The sequence below is a fragment of the Magnolia sinica genome, chromosome 5 (assembly GCF_029962835.1).
Source record: "Magnolia sinica isolate HGM2019 chromosome 5, MsV1, whole genome shotgun sequence".
NCBI lineage: Eukaryota > Viridiplantae > Streptophyta > Magnoliopsida > Magnoliales > Magnoliaceae > Magnolia > Magnolia sinica.
In genome coordinates, this window is record NC_080577.1 from 48,864,454 (window position 1) to 48,871,996 (window position 7,543).

Genomic DNA, 7,543 nt, shown 5'->3' on the forward strand with positions numbered 1-7,543 from the left:
TGAACAGTGCTCGACTTATGCTTGACTAGTGCTATAGCCTCGACTCAAAGTCCAGCAACTAAATATAGTTCCACATGACCAGTCGTGGACAGGACTTGACCGGTCATGAAGGCCACTCGACCGGTCGAGCAGAGCCTACGACCAGCCGTGGAATAACTTTATCCTATCGCGCTCATAATTTTAAAAATCTGTTGGTCCTATGACCAATCGTGTCAACCTCAGGACCAGTCGAGACTGCGATTTCTGCAATTATAAATAGAGCACGAATTTCAAAGTTTGATTTTAATTCAAGCTAAATCAATACGCCACTCTAAAAGATAAGTTAGTGATATTCTTAAGCTATTTAGTGCTCATTTTATATTCTCTTTAATTAGCTTTCTTTGTATTTGATTTTGTATTCTTCATTCCAATTATATTTGAAAGAGGGATTAAAGTATTCCCTTTTCTTGGAATCAAAATCAAATCAAGCTAGCCCAACATGCTTTAAATCTAAAATCTATCTAGACCTTAGAACCATTTCATAAGTGAGTGTGGACATTGAACTTTTACGTTGAACTTTTACTCCAATTTGGTTCTTTCGGGCTACATCTAAAGGAGAATATCCAAGTATTTTACAATATTGTAAATTTCTATCTTTCGGTTTCATTGAGATTATGCCAGAAAAATCTCTCTGTTTTGGTTTGTCTGAGGTGATCCAGAAAACTCAGAGTGTGGGGTTTTTTAATTGTGTAAGCCCACTTTAAAGACACAATTGTAAGGGTTTTAGGTGAACCTTGAAAAACCTATTTTCATAGTGAATGCTAATATCCACTGTGTGAGGATATTAGGAGTGGAGTAGTTGTGTGGCTGTTTTTCTAAATAGTTGGTATACACACAAGCGAACCACTATAATTTCTAGTCTTGTGGATTGATTGTTTATTTCTTTTTCTGGATGTTTGTAATTTCCCTTTTTGCATTTGTGGAGAATGTTGTAATTTCTTTTATGTAAGTGTGGGAATGTTGTAATAACTTAGATTTCTTTCCTTGCTATTTATTTCTTTATTCCTCTATATCAATTTGTGTTTTTGATACATAGACCTTTCTAGGAATCAGGTTGTCCTACCATAAACCTTTGGTTTTTGGTGTAAGGTTGTCCTTAGAACAACATCTGTATTAATCTCTCAGTATTCATACATTTGAGGTTGTATTTAATTTCAGCATTGTGAGATTGTTTATTGCTACAGTATTTATATTTATTTAAATTCCGCTGTTAATTTTTAATTTAGCATAGTCCTATTCAACCCCCCCCCCCCCCCCTTCTAGGACTTAATAGCTCGGCCTTTTCAAGTGGTATCAAAGCCTAATAGCTCGCTTTTAATTATTCTTTTTGGATTTATTTCCTGAGCTAATCGATTTGAGCTATTTGAGATGCCAAATTTTGATAGCCTTTTAGTCACTAGGCCTCCACCATTTGATGGCTCCAACTATGCCTATTAGAAAGGCAGAATGAGGATTTTCTTAAAATCCATGGATGAGAGCGTGTGGCAAGCCACAGTGACTGAATGGACCCCTCCTACCACTAAAGTAACTGGTATTGATGGATCCAAATCTATGAAAGTTACACCTTATTTTTCTTGGACCACTCTTTAGAAAAATGAGAGTAGTGCCAATGTAAAGGCCTTAAATGCCATAACTTGCGTACTATCACCGGATGAATTCAAAAGAATTATATCATGTGATACTGCAAAGCAAGCCTGAGATATTTTAGAAATGACACACGAGGCAACAACAATCGTTAAGAAATCTAAAGTCCAAATCCTCACAACCAAATTTGAGGAAATACATATGGAAGAAAATGAAACCTTCATGGACTTCTATACAAGATTGAATGACATTGTAAACTCTGTGTGGGGTCTTGGTGATAAAATCTTAGAAAGTAAAGTTTGTGCAAAGATACTACACTCACTCCCTGAACGGTTCAATTCAAAGGTGACCGCGATCCAGGAACTTCGTGATACAGATAATATGAGGGTAGAAGAATTAGTTGGTTCTTTACAAACCTATGAGTTAACTTTTAAAACTCCTAAAGGTAAATCTATCGCTCTTAAATCTTCTAAATGTATTTCTCAAGGAAATAGTAGTAATTTTGATTTAGAAAATTCTAAAGATGATATGACCCTTTTAGCTAAAAAGTTTTATAAGATTTTCAAAAGTAAAAAGAGGGTTGATTTTCAAAAACCTAATGAAAAGAAAAGATCTAAATCTAAAACTTGAAAATCTTTAAAAGGCAGTCAATGTTACAACTGTCATGAATATGGGCATTTAGCAAACAAGTGTCATAAAAAGGATAAACACAAAAAGAAATGTATGTTGGCTACTTGGGATGAATCTTCTGGCATTGAAGCGTCTTCTGAATCAGAAGATTCTAAAACTAAGTCGGGTAATGAAGTCAAAACCCTTATGACTCTAGCCAAGTTCACTTTTTCAGATCATGATGATTCAACTAGTGAAGAAAATCTGAATAGTGATCATGAAAATGAAGAAGATCTTCAAGATACTCATAATGCCCTTTACAAGGAAAGTTGTAAAATTGTCGTAAAACTAAAACTTTACAAAGAAAAGTTTTCGAAACTTAAAGAAAATTTTGATAATATTATTTTAAAAAAATCTCATATTTTAGACTGTTTTGAAAAAACCAAGTACGACTTAGATTTTGAAAACTCCCAAGTTAAAAACTTAAAATCTGAAAATGAAAAGCTAAAACTTGAAATCTCTTCACTTTTGAGTTTAAAGGACACATGAAGGTATGCCCAAAGTGATCCTAAGTTAGAGAAACTATTATCTAGATCCAGAAAATGTGGCGACCGATCTGGATTAGGCTATGACAAAAATATTTCTTCCCAAAATAAGAATACTCCTCCTAAGTTAGTGAAAGAAGAGTCTTCAAACTCAAAAGGAAAAAGCCTAAATCAAAATTATCCTAAAAATGCTGAAAATTTTCAATCCTTAAAACCTAAAAGCAACCATATTAACTATAAAAATCAGAATTGTAATCCTTTAGCTGAGAAAATTGTTGATTTACTTAAGGAGCTGTTAAAATCTAACTCAGTGGGTCGGTCTTATAACAACTAAAAAAATAAGAAGACCAACTATACTCCTAAACCCAAGACTGTAATGAAATGGGTTCTTAAAGTTACTTGCTTAGTTGCCCACACCACTTTCGAAGCTTCAAGTCATTCAAAGTGGTACCTAGATAGTGGTTGCTCCAGACATATAATAAGTGATAAGGGTCTGTTTACCAATCTTAAAGATATGAGTGATGGTTCAGTCACATTCGGTGATGGTAACAATTGCAGGATTGTTGGCCAAGGTATGGTTCAACTCTTTAACCTTCCTTTATTTGAGAATGTTTTATATGTAGATGGGTTAAAACACAACTTATTAAGCATTTCTCAAATATATGATAATAATCATAGCGTAAAATTTACTAACCTGGGGTGTGAAATTTTAAATAAGAATGGTTCTGTAATATTAACTAGTCGCAAAACTTCTAAAAATTGCTACATTATAAGTGATTCTAGCTCATTTAATCTATCATGTTACATGGTCCATACCGATGAGACTGAGTTATGGCATAAACACCTTGGACATGTACATTACTGCAACTTGTATATATTGAGCAAAAGAGAGTTAGTAAGAGGCTTACCCAAAATACAGAAAATAGATAAAATTTGTGGCGAATGCTAGATTGGCAAACAAACTAGGAGTTCCCACAAAAAGGTGGACTCCAATACTACATCTAAACCGCTCGAACTCCTTCATATGGATCTTATTAGACCAACTAGAACCGAGAGTCGAGGTGGAAAGAAGTACATTTTGATAATTGTTGATAACTTTACTAGATATACTTGGGTAGTCTTCCTAAGAGACAAATCAGAAACTCTCGATGAAGTAAAAAGGGTACTTAGACGTATCCAAACTGAAAAAGAGTCTCAAGTTTGTAAGATCTGTAGCAATCATGGATCAGAATTTGAGAATAGCAGTTTTGAGAAGTTTTACAGTGATCAGGGAATATTACATGAATTCTCTACGCCTAAAACACCACAACAAAATGGTATAGTAGAAAGGAAAAATAGAGTGCTTCAAGAAATGGCAAATGTAATGTTAAACAGTATGAAGCTCCCTAAAAATCTATGGGCCAAAGTTGTAAATACTACGTGTTATATAATTAACCATGCTTATACTAGAAAATTAAATAGTAAAATAGCTTACGAAATGTGGTTTGATAAGAAGCCTACTGTTAAATACTTTTGAGTTTTTGGCAGCAGTGCTACATTTTACGTGACCGAGAAAATTTGGATAAGTTTGACACTAAAAGTGATGAAGGAATATTTTTAGGGTATGCTCTAAATAGTCGAGCATATCAAGTTCTTAATAAGAGGACCGGTGTTATTCAAGAGTCTATTAATGTGGTTATTGACGATCACTTGAATACACCTATTTTAAGTTCAGAAAATGATGAAGTACTTCTAATTGATAAACCAGATACTTCATCAAGTCAAAATAACTGTGAACTGAGGATTGTTAAAGATCATCCAACTAATCAGATTTTTGGAAACCCTCTCACTAGTATACGCACTCGTAGACAACTAGAAGATATGTGTAATTACGTGTGCTTTAGATCTCAGATAGAACCGACTAACGTAAAAGAAGCTCTTACTGACGAAAACTGGATAGTTGTGATGCAAGAAGAGCTTAATCAATTTTTTAGAAATGATGTTTGGTACTTAGTTCAAAGACCTAAAGATAAACACATTATCAGAACTAAATGGATTTTTAAAAATAAGTTTGATGAACTTGGTAATATCATTAAAAACAAGGCTAGGCTGGTTGTACAACGGTACACTCAAATTGAAGGCATCGATTATGATGAGACCTTTGCCATAGTAGCTCGTCTTGAATCAATCAAACTATTTATATCCATTGCATGCATTTGAAAGTTCAAAATATACTAAATGGATGTAAAGAGTACTTTCTTAAATAGTGATTTGCATGATGAAGTGTATGTTGAACAACCAACGGGTTTTGAAGACCTTAAGAATGTTGATCATGTCTATCGCCTAAAAAGGCTCTATACGGTTTGAAACAAGCTCTAGGGCATGGTATGAAAAGTTGACTAAGTTTTTGCTAAGTCATAATTTTCTAATGAGAAGTGTTGATAAGACTTTATTTGTTAAGAGACATACTGATCATATTTTAATAGTGTAAATTTATGTTGATGATATAATTTATGGATCTACCTGTGCTTACATGACTGTTGAGTTTGCAGATCTTATAAAATCTAAGTTCGAAATGAGCATGGTTGGGGAATTTAATTATTTCCTAGGGTTACAAGTTAAACAGCAACCTGATGGTTTCTTTATTTCTCAAACCAAATATGCTCTGAACTAGTTAAAAAGTTCAAATTTGAGAATGGGAAAATTTTGATACTCCTATGAGTACAACTTTAAAACTCTCAAAGGACTCTACAGGTAAGAGTGTGGATCCTAAACTATATCAAAGTATGTTTGGGAGTTTGCTTTATTTAACTGCAAGTAGACTAGATATTGCGTTTAGAGTAGGAATTTGCACTAGATATTAATCTGATCCTAAAGAGTCACATTTAACTGTTGTTAAGCAGATTATGCGATATGTCGTAAGCTCTGCTAATCTGGGTCTTTGGTATCCACATGATACTAGTGCTCAATTAGTTGGTTACACTGATGTTGATTGCGCTGGTAACATTGATGATAGAAAATCAACAAGTGGTGGTTGTTTCTATGTTGGGAACTGTTTAGTTTCTTGGCAAAGTAAGAAATAAAGTTTCGTATCGCTTTCAACTGCTGAAGCTGAATACATTGCGGCAGGTAATGCATGTACTCAGCTTGTATGGATGAAAAGAATGTTAAGCGATTACAGAATTGCACAGGACTCTATGGTTTTATATTATAATAATTTCAGTGCAATTAATATATCTAAAAATCTAATCCAGCATTCACAAACCAAGCACATTGACATTAGATATCACTACATTTGTGAAATAGTGGAAGAAAAGATAATTTCTTTGGAATACATACCAACCGGACTCAACTTGCAGACATATTCACAAAACTGCTTGACAAAAGCAAGTTTTCTAAATTAAAATTTGATCTTGGTATGTGCAATTTAAATTGATTATTCATGCATTTCTGTATCATAATGTATATATATTTGTTATTTTATATATTTAAAATTTTAAATTTTATGAAAATTGCTCATTTTTGGTTGTGCACGACCAGTCGTGGGTCGCGGGTTTGACCTTTCTTTGGGGGGAAAAAATCCATTTTTCTTCATTTTGTGCTTCTTCTCCAACGTGTCCTGGGTCGACCGGTCGAACCCATCTCCTAGTTCTTGAAGGTTAGTGCTTTATTTTTATTTTCCTTATAGATTCAAGTTCATATCACTCATTTTCCATCTTAGGTGTGATTTATTTCTTGTTTCATTGAGGTTTTTGGGGTTTTCTTCTCCAAAATCTGATCTTAAGAAAACTCACTCTACTTCTTTTACAACCACTTGGTTCCTTGATTTTCTAGTTACAAATGGAAGGTAGAGGCAAAAAGAAAATTTCTCATGGTCTTTCTTCTTCTAGATCGACACGTATCATAGTGCGCTACCTTCGGTCACCCGAAGATGATCCCTCTTATGTGCAGGATATATGGTTGCGCAATGTAATAGTTGAACGACCTATTCATGTTGAACATCTTGCTCCATTTGAAATCCTTCCTCTTCTCCAATCTGTAGGATGGGATAATATTCTACATTGGGGTGGGCTGGCATACTGGTCAATTGCGCAAAATATGTATGCATGTATTTCTAATTTTTCAACTGAAAATTTAACATTTATTAGTTCTACTAGAGAAAGTCCAGTTGAAATAGACCGACATTTGATCTCTAGTCTAATGGACATACCTGTTAATGATGAAGGTATTTCTATTAGCACTTTAGTTACCAAACCATCTCAATTAGAAAAACATATGCTTACTAGAGAATTGTGCAATATAAATGCGTAATGGAGTACTAATGGAAATGAGCTTGCTTTAAAGTATTTGTTACCCAGATACAAAGTTCTTCACAGGATATTTATTTCTAATGTTTATCCTTGTTCTGGTAATAAAACCGAACTCACTACGTTCATAGTTCGGATTCTTCATGCCATTATTTCTAGAACTAATGTATGTCTTCCTTCTTTAATCTGTCATTGCGTCATTTAATTCCGTCTCCATCCTGGACATAGTGATATCTCTTTTGCTTATCTGATGACTATGTTAGCCACCCATTTATTAGTGGCTATGCCTGTTGGAGAGGCTCTCATTCAACACATAATCTTCAACAACTCCAATATAAATAAAATGAATCTGAGGTTGGCCGTAAGCCAAGTTAATGTGGGTGTTGGTGAAGTTGATGCGGTGAATAAAGAAGAAGGTGATTTACCTCCAAGTGACATTAACATGGACCATATTTTTTATGAGATCAAATTTGACTCTGC